Source organism: Ambystoma mexicanum, chromosome 3q, assembly GCF_040938575.1.
Source record: "Ambystoma mexicanum isolate Mex_15411 chromosome 3q, UKY_AmexF1_1, whole genome shotgun sequence".
Classification (NCBI taxonomy): Eukaryota; Metazoa; Chordata; class Amphibia; order Caudata; family Ambystomatidae; genus Ambystoma; species Ambystoma mexicanum.
The window spans coordinates 20,239,955-20,253,919 of record NC_090926.1 but is presented as its reverse complement, the minus strand read 5'-3'; the positions used below and the strand labels follow the sequence as shown (position 1 = coordinate 20,253,919).

General features: G+C 43.2%; 1 protein-coding gene and 1 long non-coding RNA gene across 2 annotated transcripts in view; one reads left to right on the top strand and one right to left on the bottom strand.

The window, feature by feature from the left end:
- Positions 1-2,758, bottom strand: part of DNAL4 (dynein axonemal light chain 4) — an 89,919-nt gene extending 87,161 nt beyond the window's left edge. The window contains exon 1 of the mRNA XM_069652958.1: positions 2,644-2,758. The gene's annotated coding sequence lies outside the window, so the exon portion shown is untranslated. The remainder of the gene's footprint in view (positions 1-2,643) is intronic.
- Positions 2,759-2,803: 45 nt separating this feature from the next.
- Positions 2,804-6,846, top strand: LOC138581786 (uncharacterized). The gene is made up of 4 exons (XR_011304783.1): positions 2,804-2,969; positions 6,002-6,116; positions 6,213-6,379; positions 6,496-6,846. It is a non-coding gene; the product is annotated as an uncharacterized lncRNA (long non-coding RNA).
- Positions 6,847-13,965: the final 7,119 nt, after the last annotated feature.

Here is a 13,965-nt window from a genome sequence, read left to right as displayed (position 1 = left end):
ATGCGCAAGATCTTTCGGCCACACTTGTGGCCTCTTTCACTAGAGGGTGGCTTTCCCTTTTTTTGTCCTTTATTCAAAGGCGGAGCTTAGTCTCCTGCTACTTTCCCTGGTTCGTGTAGGCTCCGGATGCGTTGCTAGGTGACAGTGTGCGTGGGCGGGCACATGACACCTTGTAAGTTGCCTGTAAGATGGGTTGCCACTCAATGTGGATGACGGCGGCTGAGGCCCCGCACACAGGCCCAGTCCTCTGATTGGTTGCGGGAGGGGAAGGAGAGGGTACCTTATCTTACCTTGTCGCTTCCAGCGTGGTCTCCTCCCGGGTTGCTCTGCGGAGAGCCGCCGAAGTCCTCTGCAGCTGGGCGACAACGCTCGACCCGGCCTTCCTGGGGGGGGGGGGGGAGCGACGACACGGCTGGTTGCGGCCCGTAGTCACTGCCCGTGCTCAACCCTATCAGTTTGAAGGGGAGCGCAGGCAGCTGTGGCAGTCACCCCTTCTGTGCAGGCCTCGGCGGCAGTGCTGGGCAGCTCTAACACGTCGCTGCGGTGACCCGCCGCGGTTCTGCTGGGCTGTTCCTTAACTATGTGTGTGGGTTCACACAGGGCACACCAAATGGTAGAACTCATCACCACTGTAATAACTGGAAGGACGCTCGTCAGAGGTTAAGGTACATTTATTCGACAGTGTAACCTTGAGCCCAGCAGGACTCCCAGGCTGGCAACCTTAACTGACAACCACAGAATATGGAATGTTAACCACAGGTAAACAGAAACCATGTAAGCCGGAATTCTAAAAAGGTAAACATTCCAGCTGGCAATTCCAGCTAACATCATACCAGCCAACTTAAAAGTAGTGTCAACTGAAGAGCCCAGCCCTTATATTGAGACTTTAACAATGAAGGTGGGAGAGGATGAATCCGTAAGTCAAAGAGTGTTGATGGGTTTAATCTTTACTGGAATACTGTAGTCCCAGAGGCTGCACAATTTTCAAGCACAATAATGGACCTTATAGATAGGTACAGGGTAATGGCCTGCCCCTTTCATAATACTATACAGTGATTTAAATATCCATTGCTTTAACCAAAGTAACACCTTAATAAAGAACATTAACATATCAGCAAATCATGCGGAAAAAGGGGCCAGGCTTGGCGATTTATCTTTAAGAAATATCAACATTATAAAATGGGCATATCAAGGGCGATATTCCAGCGAAGAGGGGAAGTGAAAGCAAGATTCTTGACTACTTTTTTAAATCACGTAACATGCACAGTCAAGTCAAGACCTTAGAAGTCTTGAACACCAGGCTGAGTGATCATAACTTATTTAAATCAACCTGTATTGCCCCGAATCCGGGGGCCTATGGAGCTTTAAACCATTATGTTGGGGGTGACTCCTGGGAGAAACAGGTTGATCATTTACCCAGAGAGAATAAAACACCTACACGTATAACCAATTAATATATAAAATTATCATAAATAAAACAGAAGTAGTGAAAGTGAAAGAAAGTCAAACTTTCTCTATGTGTTTTAGTCGTTAGTGTCTAACTCCATCGATGTCAAGACAGATCCAGTTGCTCCCTTAGCTGTTACATCAATTCTCTCAAATATAAATCGAGACAAGTTCCAGTAAAGCAAATGTCACAGAAATCCTAGTCCCTTGCATCAGCTGGAACCAAATGTCTCTCTCTGTTTGTGTATAATAATCTAGAAAGAATGTTCTCATCAGGTTGAATCGAAGAGAGTGTATTTGCTGTGTGATATGCAGACATTTGCCTTAGTGATTGTCACAAATAACATCACGAACAGAGAACACTGTCACCTTAGGATGGGGGGCAGGATTTCAGACGGGGGGGGGGGCACGGCGACACCACAGCCCATACCACATGTCCTCCAACCAGGAACCCCCAAACCTAGAATAACAAATATAATTGCCAAGCGGGCCCAACAGCACGCGTTAGGACCAAGAATGCCTTTTCAGTGATGATCATTTTTAGTCTCAACTGAAGTTAAAGGCAATATGGCATATACAAACATTTCGTTTTTTTATTTTGTGTATGGTTTATGTTGTATAATTTTGTGTACGGTGTATGTTGTATAAACCAACGGCACAATAAATAAACAAACATAGATATACAATGATGTTGAACATACAGTAGTTCTTTGTATGACTAATTGACAGATACAGCTCCGGGAACTCGCCCAGCGAAGAGCGTTCTAATCCATGTTCACCCCCAATCCAGCCATCACGCAGCCTCTCTCCAGAGCTCCCATGCCATATTGTACTTGATTTATTCCTTCCGACTTAAACCCCGACACAATTTACAGTTATATTTTTAAGAAAACTCCATTACTCCCAAAGCTCTTTTTTTCACATTATCGAGAAAAAACCCGTCCCTTCTCCAACAGCCCGATAACTCACCTCCAATGACCCACAACAAAATCACCCCTCTCAGATTCCCACAGGACTCACCGCAACACACACGAAAACCCCACAATCAAAAGCGTCCGCACATATAGACCCCTTACCGCCCGTGAACTCCCAGATGCTGCCCATTGGGACCCCCTCTACCAGCATCCCTTTAGCCCCACTCCAATGAAATTCCAACAAAGGACTTGCCATCGCATTTCTTTACGCAAGTTCTCCTACCTCCACTTACTCCCGTCCTCCTCGCGTCCGGTTTCCAAGGCGCCACCACGACGCTCTCTCTTGGCAACGGTCACTTCCTGTGCACCCTGGAAGTCCCTCCCAGAAACGTTCCGTTCCCTTTTGATCACGTGGAGTACACGTCCGGGCGTGTCTGGTAAGTCACGTGCCTCTGGTTGCGCACTCAAACATGTCCTCGCAGGGCATTGCACGAGCGGTAAGGCAGGCGGAGCCTCGTGCCCGAGAGGAAAGGCTGAAGCTAGCATGTGGCCGAGAACTCACAAACAAAACACCCGCATTCCTCCGTTACCAAGCGAATTTGCTTTACAGTAAGTCTTGAAGTCAGGCCCTGCTAGATGTATAGGGGCCCATTTCAACATGATGGCTGGGGTCCCGTTTGTAGGTGCAGGGAATAGCGCTCTGTCCCCCAGACCCAGGGGCCAGCACATGCTTCACCCAGGTCTGACTGCCTCAACAAGCAGGGGCCCTGACTAATTTTCTGAAAGCAGCATGTCTGTTACATTGCACACCAGGTTTTTCAAGTGCACTTTCAGAAGACTCGGCACACTCCAGGGAGAAACTGCTAAATCCTCACGTGCAGTGTTGCAGCTGTCCAAACTAGTATATATGTCCTGCAATATACAGACATCTCTTTAGTAGGATGAATATTGTTACCAATCAAAACAGAAGAGTCCATTATTCACTTAAAAGGGCTTCTTACTGAAACACTATAAGACATGCTTAACATTTAAAATTGTGGACATTATGATGTTCCCATAATGCTCTTTGCTTTTACGCAAATCTCTAGGATTGGGTTCTATGAAGGGATACTGTGATGTGCACCCTGGCCGGGGGCCACACCCCCTCTTTCCCACAGCCCCGCCCCTCCAGAGAGGTGACAGTTGTCCCAATACATACCATTTTCCATCAAGCAGGTGTGTTGCGGGTCAAACCTTATAGCAAAGCGACAGACCGCAATGCGCTTTTACATTTTTCTAGCCATCATGCACAACACATCAGACGCAACTTACCTTTTGGTCAGTTCTTGAGACTGAAACGTAATAGCAGTTTGAAGCAACATTACGTGGAAAGTGCCAACATTCTCCACAATAAATTGATTGCACGAGGGTACCCGGAGAGTCTTGTTAAACAATCAGCCAAGCGGGCGTACAATAATAACCGTGAAGCCTTGCTGGAACAGACTCCAAAGGAAAACAAGAGAGAAAATAATTTGGTGTTTGTCAACACTTTTTCTGACCTGTCATACAAGATCAAAGGTGTGTTCTACAAGAACTGGAAGAAAGTGTATAGTAAGGAGAATGGTGCCCCCCTTGTGGCTTTCAAAAGAAGTCAAAATTTGAGAAACATTCTCATCAGGAATGACATTTCGGCCAAAAAACAACCAATAGTCAAACAAACAACTTTGTGGGGTTTTCCTCTGGTAGCTGGTAATTACCCATGTGGTAACTGTGTAATGTGTAACCTTACGTTTTCCACGAAGGAGGTAGACATAGGGCTGGCAAATAGATGGAACATTACTGAATTTTGTAATTGCAACAGCACAAATGTGGTTTACATGATAACTTGTCCATGCGGTTTGCATTACATTGGGAAGACAAACCGTAAATGTAAAACTCGCATGATAGAGCACAGGATCTGTATCAGGGCCAAGACTTTACAGGCACCCATGGTCAAACATTTCATTGCTAATGGCCATTCACACAAAGATTTGAGATGGGTGATCCTTAAACAGGTCAATGGACCCAGCAAAGAAGTTATAGATCAGAGACTAGTCACCTTAGAACAAAAACTCATCTTTAAAACCCGCAGCCATTTGGTTGGATTAAATGAAGATGTCGAGTGGCATAATGTTAGGGCTATGTAATGATGAGGGCCCATGCTTTGGGTGCCCTAGTCCTCCCTGTGCAGCTTGCTGTGCTCTTCTTATCATGCGAGTTATAATGGACATTTTTGGCTGTATCCATTGTACACATCTGTCATGCTCTGTTGTTTCTCATGTCGATGACTGCATATTTATATACAGTTCTTTGCCTTATACTAATCTGGGTTAAGATGATTAATTATGTTGTTCCCTGTTCCATGCCTGTTTGGAGCTCTAGTCTTACTGTTCTCATTGGTGCAGAGAGGCCAAGGAGTTGTCTTTCTGAATTACCCGAAAAAAAAAAAAACATTTTTTGATTATCCCCCCCCCCTGTTTTTTTAGACTAAGTGTGGTATTTCCTCCATGCCCTTTGTTGTGGGTGATTGCCTTGACAGAGTATTTTCCATTAGTGGTTGTTTTCTTCCCTGTCCAAGTTATTTTCTTTTTTAGTCAGTTTTTAGGCGGGCATGAATTTTCAAAATGTAGAAGTGCTAAGTGCCTTTTTCACTGTTCGTTTTCTACTTCATGAGTCCCTTTTTAGTGTTGTTTTACCTTGCCATTTGCATTATGGGTAAAAGCTACTTGTAGACAGCTCTTCCTGGCGATGAGTCCCTTTTTAGTGTTGTTTTACCTTGCCATATGCATTATGGGTAAAAGCTACTTGTAGACAGTCTTTCCTGGCGTTTTTTTGTGTGTTTACAACAATGGCGTTGAGAGGATTGTATGGTGGCACCTGAACCACGGCAATCGGCGGTTGAAAAAGAACTTTGGGCTTTTGTTGGTCCATTACGGGTAAGTTTACCGTTATGAGGTGTTGTAACTTGTGCTTTGTTTTGGGGATGCATGCAGGAGTTCTTAGGTAACGTGGTTACATGCATGCAGGCTCTTTTTTGAAACTGAGTAGAAACTGCTCAGTGGATGCAGCACTGATTTTAAGAATTCTTGCGATGCAGTATGGAGATGAGTCTTTGAGTTAAACAGTTTTCAGAGGCTCACGAGTGTGGAGCATAACGTGCATGTGTTGTTTTCAAACGGAGTGATATTGCACTTTGGAGACGGCAATATCACTCCGTTTGAAAACAACACGTGCACTTTGGAGACGGCAATAAGACTCCAGTCTTTAACAAATGTTGTTAAAGACTGGAGTCTTTAACAACATTTGACAGGCGGCATGTAAACTCTTTTTTTGGGATAAACACTATACGGAGGCTCAGCAGTGTGTAGCATTTTATTATGCTAGGCTAAATGGAGATGCGTTTTTGTTGGGCTAAATAACATGTTGAGCGCTGGCTTAGGATGTGTATATTGAGGCTCACTATTGGCGTATATGCCTTTATTTGGGGACGCACTTTGTAGATCATTTATGTGCCTTTTTTCGTGGCCTTGGAACTGCAGGAAAATTGTTTGTTTAAATAATACCCTAGTGAACACTAGTGAACACAGCGGTTGATTACTTCTTATTGTTTTTTATCTCCACAGATTGTGTTTGAAGAGTTACAACTTGACACAGTAGCCGTTTCACGTTAAAGACTGATCATTCTCCTCAAAGGTTTATTCTCTTTTGGGAACACATTTGGCTACCGCATTTTGCAAGGTATGTGCAAGCATGTTCCTTAGGGGGTGTTTTGACTTTTTATACTCCGGTATGATTATAGTGTGACACAGTGTGTCGTTATGTTTTCTTCTCTAGTGTGTTCTTATTCAAATCCATTGAAAAGGATTACTAATATAAGCGGCTGATATCCGGCTGGATGTGACTGTATTATTAGCGACATTGGATCCTTGGAATACACAGATCCCACGGTATACGTGTTTACAGCAGATTTTTGGTGCTAAGGGTTCCCGAATGGGGACTAGGTACGGGTGGCTTTATTAATTCAGGCTTCCGTGTTTGTGTAATGTTGACATATGACATTAAAAGTAGGTAAATCTTGGCACACACAATTTTTTAATATGGTTGTATGTTTTTATAGATTGCATTAAGGATCAAGTTCAGATCCATGCCCACCAGGACTGGAGGGGACGATCACTGTAGAATTTTAAGAAGAGCTACCCCTGATGAATGTCAGACATCTAAGAGTCAACAGACAGAAACATGTTGGGTTATATATAGATTGCAACAAATGAATTTTTCACTGATATTTGTATGGTAAATGTTGTTTTTTTAGTTAATGTGGTAATGTTGTTTTTTTTATTTTTACATTGATGTTGTGTGTGTAATCGTCCTGTTTTTTGATAACCTGGTTTTAGGGTTGTTCCTTAATCTGTGTATTATTTAAAACAGTTTTAATGAGAATTATGTCTTTTTTCTATAATAAAATATGTTTCTTAATGATATAGCTTTTGTGTGTTACATCTTTCCTTCCCATTAAAATGTGAATTTGAACTGTTTTCTTCTATACTATAAAATATTGTCTTGGGGTCCCCAGACAGTGAAAACAGTAGGTCTATGTAACGGACCTTGCTGTGGGGATTGTTTTTGTTTTGATTTCACCTCATTTGTACTGCCCAATACATTAGTTCCATTTCCAGCACTGCTTACAGCGGAGAACAGTCTGAGGGTCCCGTGCATGGATGGGGGGAGGCATACATATTATAATGGAGATAAAGATAAGGTTAATACCTCCAATTATCATTAACCAGCTAGCCAACAGGGAGCTGAAACACAGAATGTCAGCTGATAGCAATTAATCCTGCTTTGTTAGCAAATGGCTGATGTGGAGGACCAGTGCTGAAGCCAAACAAGTTGATACTTCTGTTTTCCCCAATGGAAGTGACACCCGGATGGGCTCCAGCAAACGCAGCTTGTAAGGCAAGAGCTGGAAAGCAAACACTATCAGCCCTAGACCGTAATATATAAAAGAATATATTGCTGTGTTATTAAACTGCTGACTTGCAATATAAGGGCAGTTGCTGCCCCACCCCTTGGGGTTCGAGGCCCCTTTAATTTTTTTTAAATTTTTTAAATTTTTTTATTTATTTTATATTGTTATTGGTTTAAAAACAAACCTTTAAAAAAGTTTGTTACAAACATCAATTCCTACACAAAATTCAATGAATAAGCCCAATCCTGCCAAAGCCCAAATTGTCGATTACGTCTTTCTCACAACCAGACATTAAGATTGAGGTAAGTCCGGTTTCAACAAATTCTCAATCACAGTTAGGAAAGAGGTGAGTGGAAGTATCAACTTCATGTCGATCCCGTTTAACATTTTCTCCCACCATTCATCAGCACATAGTGAAGGATGGTCCTTGGCCCATGAGCCTAGATGTATTGATCGCACGTCCCTCAGTTCACTACAAAACAATACCAAATGTTTAAGGGTCTCCACCTCACATGCGCATAGCCTGCATGCTGTATCTAGGGATGCGTTACGATCCCATACTTTGAGCCGCTCTTTAGTTTTGAAAGCGTTCAATCTAAATAGCATGAACATTCTCCTCGCTTTTGCACTCGGGAACAGGCTTATGTACCTTTGTAGGGCGTTAAATGTCCTTACTTCAGTCGGTACATCAGCCATCAAGGTCTTGTCAGATCTTTGAGCGCATGTCTCCGCCCAGTCAGCATGCCAGATTTTTAAATTTGCAGCGTCCGGATTGTCGTGCAATGTTTCAATGGTAATGTCGAATTCCACAAGTAGGTGTTCACAGCCTTTGGCCCACATTGCTACCATGCTATGACCCTCGGAAGCTATATCATGTAGGATCTGAAACTGCGGAATGTTCTCGCGTTTCTGTGTTTTACGAAATAAAGACAAGAGGTTCCAACAAATTCTACCATGCAGTGAGGTTAGTGCCAATTCATATCTTATACATGCCGTGGACAGCCCCCTTGGCAAACTCAATGCTTTGGTCCAAAACATGTTCTCTAATGTAGCCCATAAGGTGTCGGGACATCCCAGCGCATGTTCAGCTCGGTACGTGAGAATTGGAGAAAACTTTTGTTGATAAAAGTTGCGAACTGGAATGAGCGAAAACCTTCCAAATTTTCTGTTTATAATCAATGCTTGGTTGGCAAGTTGCTGACATTTCCTCCTAATTTCAATGATACATGGGCCATCATTTATATTAGAGCTTATCCGCATGCCCAGATATTTCACACTGCTTGATAAGCCTATCAAATCGTGACCCAGCTTCCATTTGGATTTACTTTTGATTTTATTTCGAACAGACTTCAAGTTGTTAAGTACCAGGATTTCACATTTAGAGGTATTGATCTCTAATTGGTTCGTGGTCACGTATTTGTGTACTGCATCCAGCTTTCTTTGTAGGCCGATCGCTGTTATATCTAGTATGATCAAATCGTCTGCGTATAACAGCCAGCTAATGTGCGACATATGGCGTTTGGGAGGAAAAGATCGAACAGAATTTATGGCGTTTCCAATGTCAGATATGAAGAGGCTAAAAATAGCGGCGGCCAATGGGCAGCCCTGCTTCACTCCCTTAAACGTCTTAATCTCGTTGGAGAGCATTCCTGCTTGGTCTAGTCGTATACAAATAGATGTGTCTGTGCGTAGATCTTTGATTGCATTTACCAAGCAAGGTGGACAACCCCATAGACGCAACTTGTTCCACAGCATTTCGCGGTTGATGGTGTCAAATGCGTGGGAAAAATCGATGAAGGCAAGGTAAACTTTGGTGTTAGTACGTATGTCCTCCATCTTCAACAAGTTCAGAATAAGTAAGTTCAACGAACATCCAACGTATTTGACGAACCCAGCTTGTCTTATTTCCACCCTATTTGCCTTTATCGACCATTCAATCAATTTTCTTTGTAGCACTGTAGCGTAGATTTTACCAAGAACGTCTAACAGTGCCACCGGACGGTAGTTTTTAGGGCAAGCTCCGTTTCCCTTCTTAAAGATGGGCACAATTATAGCCGATTTCCAGGACCTCGGAGTCTGCTGTTGTATTCTTATCCTGTCAAACAACTCCAGACACACCTCTGCCCAGATCTCAGGGTGTTGTTTGATTGTGAAGTTTGTTAGACCGTCTGGTCCAGGGGCCCTGGAGTTGTTTGCTTTTTTTATAATGGCCATAATATCTTCTTTAGAAGAGTATGTGTTCCACGATGCTTCCATTAGGGTAGGTAGAATTGGAGTGACGTCGGTATACTGTAGAGAGTCTCATAATGTGACTGCCACTCAGCTTCTGTCACCATGCAGGCTTGGAGTGCCATTTGAGGTGCTTCGAGATTGTTAATAATACGCCAGAAGTCTCCACTATTTTTGTTTTTCAAGCACGTCAGCATCTTCTCTGCGTCCTGTTGTACCAATAGGTGCCTGTGACTTTTTAACCAGTTTTTATAGTTTTGTTTCGCCAGCTTGTTTTTCGCTATTCTTACATTAATCGGAAGCATTTTGTTTTTACGGATTGTCGAGCGCATTAGACGCTTCCTCTTTAGCACGTCTAAATCGAAACAATGGCTATTTTTGAATGACAAATTTTTGAGCCCTATGTTCTTTGATTTGAACACAGATAACAGCGGTGTATATTCCACTGTTATACCATCGCTGTGAAATTGCTCTAATAAGTTTACCACTTCGTTTGTGTTCAATCGCAATCTTATTCTACTAGATTCCACCTCAACCTGTGGTTTCCACTCTAAACCAGGCTTATTATTAGCAATTGCGAACTCCATTTTTAACATGTCATGTTCGCTATTAAGCATGTGGACCACCTTTAAAGATTTGACTCGGGAATGAAGGGCATCCGATGCAAACATATAGTCAATGGGGGATGATAAGTCACCTCGATGCGACGTTGCACTATGTGGAATGCCTTCACGAGTACATCCATTTAGCAACGATAAGTCCCGAGCTCTTAATTCTTCTAGCAATTCCTTTGCAATGTTTGTTTTTTGTGGTTCTAATGGTTTAAAGAAGTCTAGGTTAATGTCACCACAGATTATTAAGTTTATTGGTCATGTAGCTTCCATCAAGTCGTCAATAATTGTTGAAATTTGATCTATAAAGGAAGACGAGCCCGCCCTCTCATGATTCCAATATATGTTTATAATATGAATGCGATCCAAGCAAGCCTTTAAGTCATGGTGTTTCCCAATCTCAGACACCTGGATGTAAGAGGAGTAGTTTGTCGAATTCAAAAAGTGGTAGCCCGATGATCTCCTAATAAGCGTAACCAACCCAGCCATAAAACAACCCTTTTCTAGTATAATGGCTGGATTGATGACGCCATCAAATTCAGAGACCACAGGTAGGGTACTCATCCATGTCTCTTGCAAGCAAGCTACATGGATTCCTTGCAGCCAGTTTGAATTAAGCAGATGTACAAATCCTCTCGTGTTCCATGATATAAACGTGCAGGATGGATTGGATTCCTCACTCTGGCATTAACTTAATCTGTTTTTGTTTAAGGATTTTGCCAGCCAGTTCCAATTATCCATTTGATCCTTAATCATCGGGCTGCTTGATGGAGTGTTCGCGGTGGTCTTACAATTGATTCCTCCGTTTATGGTGATTCTAATAGTGTTCATCTTACTACTCAAAGCATCCAGTTGAGTTTCAGAAAACGAAACCTTCGGCAACCCAAATTTTAAGATGCCATGTGGTTTCTGAGAATCAAGATTTTGCTTGTCGGCTACCTTCTTGATGTTATGTGGGTCATCAAAGTGCTCCTTCTGAGTAATTGAGTCAGGTGTTCCTTCTCTCGTGTGAGAGAGTCCGTCGAATGACGTTGATTCCGTAACATATTTCAGCGTTGAGTCGTTGAACCTGTAAGCTTCAAAACCCAATGAGAATAAGGCGTCTGCAGTCTCTAAGATCGCTCCTGCAATGATGTTTGATGCTAGATGCAAGATCATCTTGTCGTTCCGTTTTTCATCAGGGAACTCTACAATTTTTACGTCCTGAGAGCTCAATGCTCGTAATTGGGGAATATGGTGTAACAGCTTTAGAACATTTGTGCGATTCAAGATCAGACTATCGCAAGAGTCAATTCTCTCAATCAAGATCTTTGATACAGGGATATTGATTTCATGAGTTTTGTTTTTCTGAGATTTTGTTGTAGCAGTAGACTTGACAAATCTCTCCGTAGTTTGTTTGACCTTAGGCCCGTGTGGTGGGCGTTTTATTGGTGGCATTGAATCATTACCGTCCGGCATCTCATGACCAACACTTGCCCCAGCGGATGGCAGTTGGTCAGGCTTCATAATAGATACGGTGGTTCCCTCTAGATTGGCCCTAGATGGAGCCCTTTTTTCTTGTAGGGTATGGAACACGGGACTTAACGGCAATGTGTTGTTTGCCACGTCAGTAGAGTTTTCAACAATAATTGAGCATCTTCTTTCTGTTAATCACAACTCTGGCGTTAGTCATCCCGTCAGAGGAAGTGACTGCAGTTTTCTTAGGTAGCGCAGCCCCATTATCAACTGCCAAAGTAAGTGTAACCTTTCTCAGTGGTTCATGTAGTTTTGGACTATCTGATGCAGCCATCCCTACAGACCGGGACAGCGGCTGCTCGCGGTTCTCGCAATCTGAATCGTTATAGACAGATAGATCCAACAGTTCCTCCGAGCTTTCATGCAAGGCATCCTCGATCTGGATAACTTCCTTCTCTGTTGATGTAGGTGGTGGAACAATCGTTGGAGTGTTATTTACAGGCACCTTCACAGGAAGACCAATAGTAGGTGCTTTTACTTTCTCTACAAGTTGTACCACTTTAATGTTCCGTAAACATTTTCGGGCTCCACAAGCTCGATTCATCTTCCTCCCTGGAAGGTTTTTAGATTTCTTTGTTTGTTGTTTTTGAGGCTGTATCGATTTTGTTGTTAACGAAGTAGGGTGAGAGCCACCATTAAAGATGGAAAACAAATCGGCTGTCTTAGGATGAGTTGTCTCAACAGCCATTTCTTTAGTGGTAGATGTTATTACAACATTCAGATCTGTTGAAGATGATGCAACTTGCACGCTAAATTGGGCCAGGTTAGCTGTGCTTCCTGCCTGCAGAAAGGCACTGTTGAAGGAAGTGTCAGCCGCAAATCCAGTCGGGACAGTGGTGACTACATCGTCTAGGTTAATGATTTCGCTGTTCGTAGGCGACTCACAGTTGACTGATGATTTCGTCTTGCCAGTTATAGTTTCTGCACTTTCTTCCTTCCTTTGATTTTCACGCCCTTCCAATAGAATCATTTGAGGCCGTTCCCGCAATCGGCAGAGCAGGATTACGTTTTGAGGCATCGAAGACCTCTTCTTGATCGGTGCAAGTTGACTGAGTGTCCTTTGCCAGTGCTAAAATCAGAATGTGGGAATCAGGAACTAGGACCATTGCACCTGGAGTTTGAGTTTTCGGAGATGCGGCCCGATGGTTGTGGCGAAACAGCGCCAAAGCCTCTTTAGCAACCTCTGCCTGTAGTTTTTTGTCAAGGGCATCATTTCTTCTATGGTCGTTCACAGATGAGAGTATTGTCATCATTTTGTGAATTACTTTTTCTTGCGTGTTACTTTGTCTTGACTGCAATTCCTCCAGGTGTATCCATTTAGAGTTCATTAAAGCTACCAGGGTTGTTAAATCTTTAGTGCTGTCATTAATGGACTCATATAGCTTTGTGAATGGCACCATTGAGATGGCCATTGAAGAGTTTAACAGAGCTTGTAATTCATTAAATGGCACGTGGTCACATCTTGGCTTTTGAGCCCGCAGGCTATGAGATAAGTCTTTTGTAAATTGTTTTTGTTGAGGCATGGCCATATTAGACCTCCTTACTTTTGGGAAAGGACGTTCCACAAATGAAGAGTCAGATGTTGAAGAATCATCTGAGACTGAAGCACTACTCAGTCTCAAGTCAGATGTATTTAATGCATTGTGTTGATTTAAGACATGCGTGCTCCGATTACTAGAAAGTCTCTTTTGAGAGTCAAGCACTGTCAACAGAGAAGTCTGATTCGGATCATGAATAGAATACCCTTCACTTAGCCTCGGGCGTTTGTATGTGACCCGTGGCCAGATATCCTCATTAGAATTCAAGAGATTATGATTATGTCTCTTTAAGGATATTCTCGTGCCACCTTCATTTTCTAAAATAGGTTCAGGTAGGTGTTTTGGAGAACGTGCTTTGTTTATTTGGAGCAGGTTCTCTAGCACCCTATTTACCACCTCCAAAGAATTTCTCCGCTCAGAACTGCCTACTGCAGTCGATCCAGGGTTCTGCATCATGGCAGAGCTAAGGACTGAAGAGCCAGCATTTGAGAAAGCGTGTGCGTCTTTACACGCAGGAATACGGTCATCCGATGAAGGTGCAGTACCAAGCACCTCCACCGGAGTAGACTGAACGCCGAGAACAGCAGGGATCAATGGATCTGGCACAAGCGGCAATGGCGGCACCACAGCTGCCCCGCTCGAGCCTCCGGAGTCCCCGGGGACGTTCACCGCATCGGCAGCTGCAAGCACAGCCTCAACGCCATACAGTCGCATCGCCTCAAGGC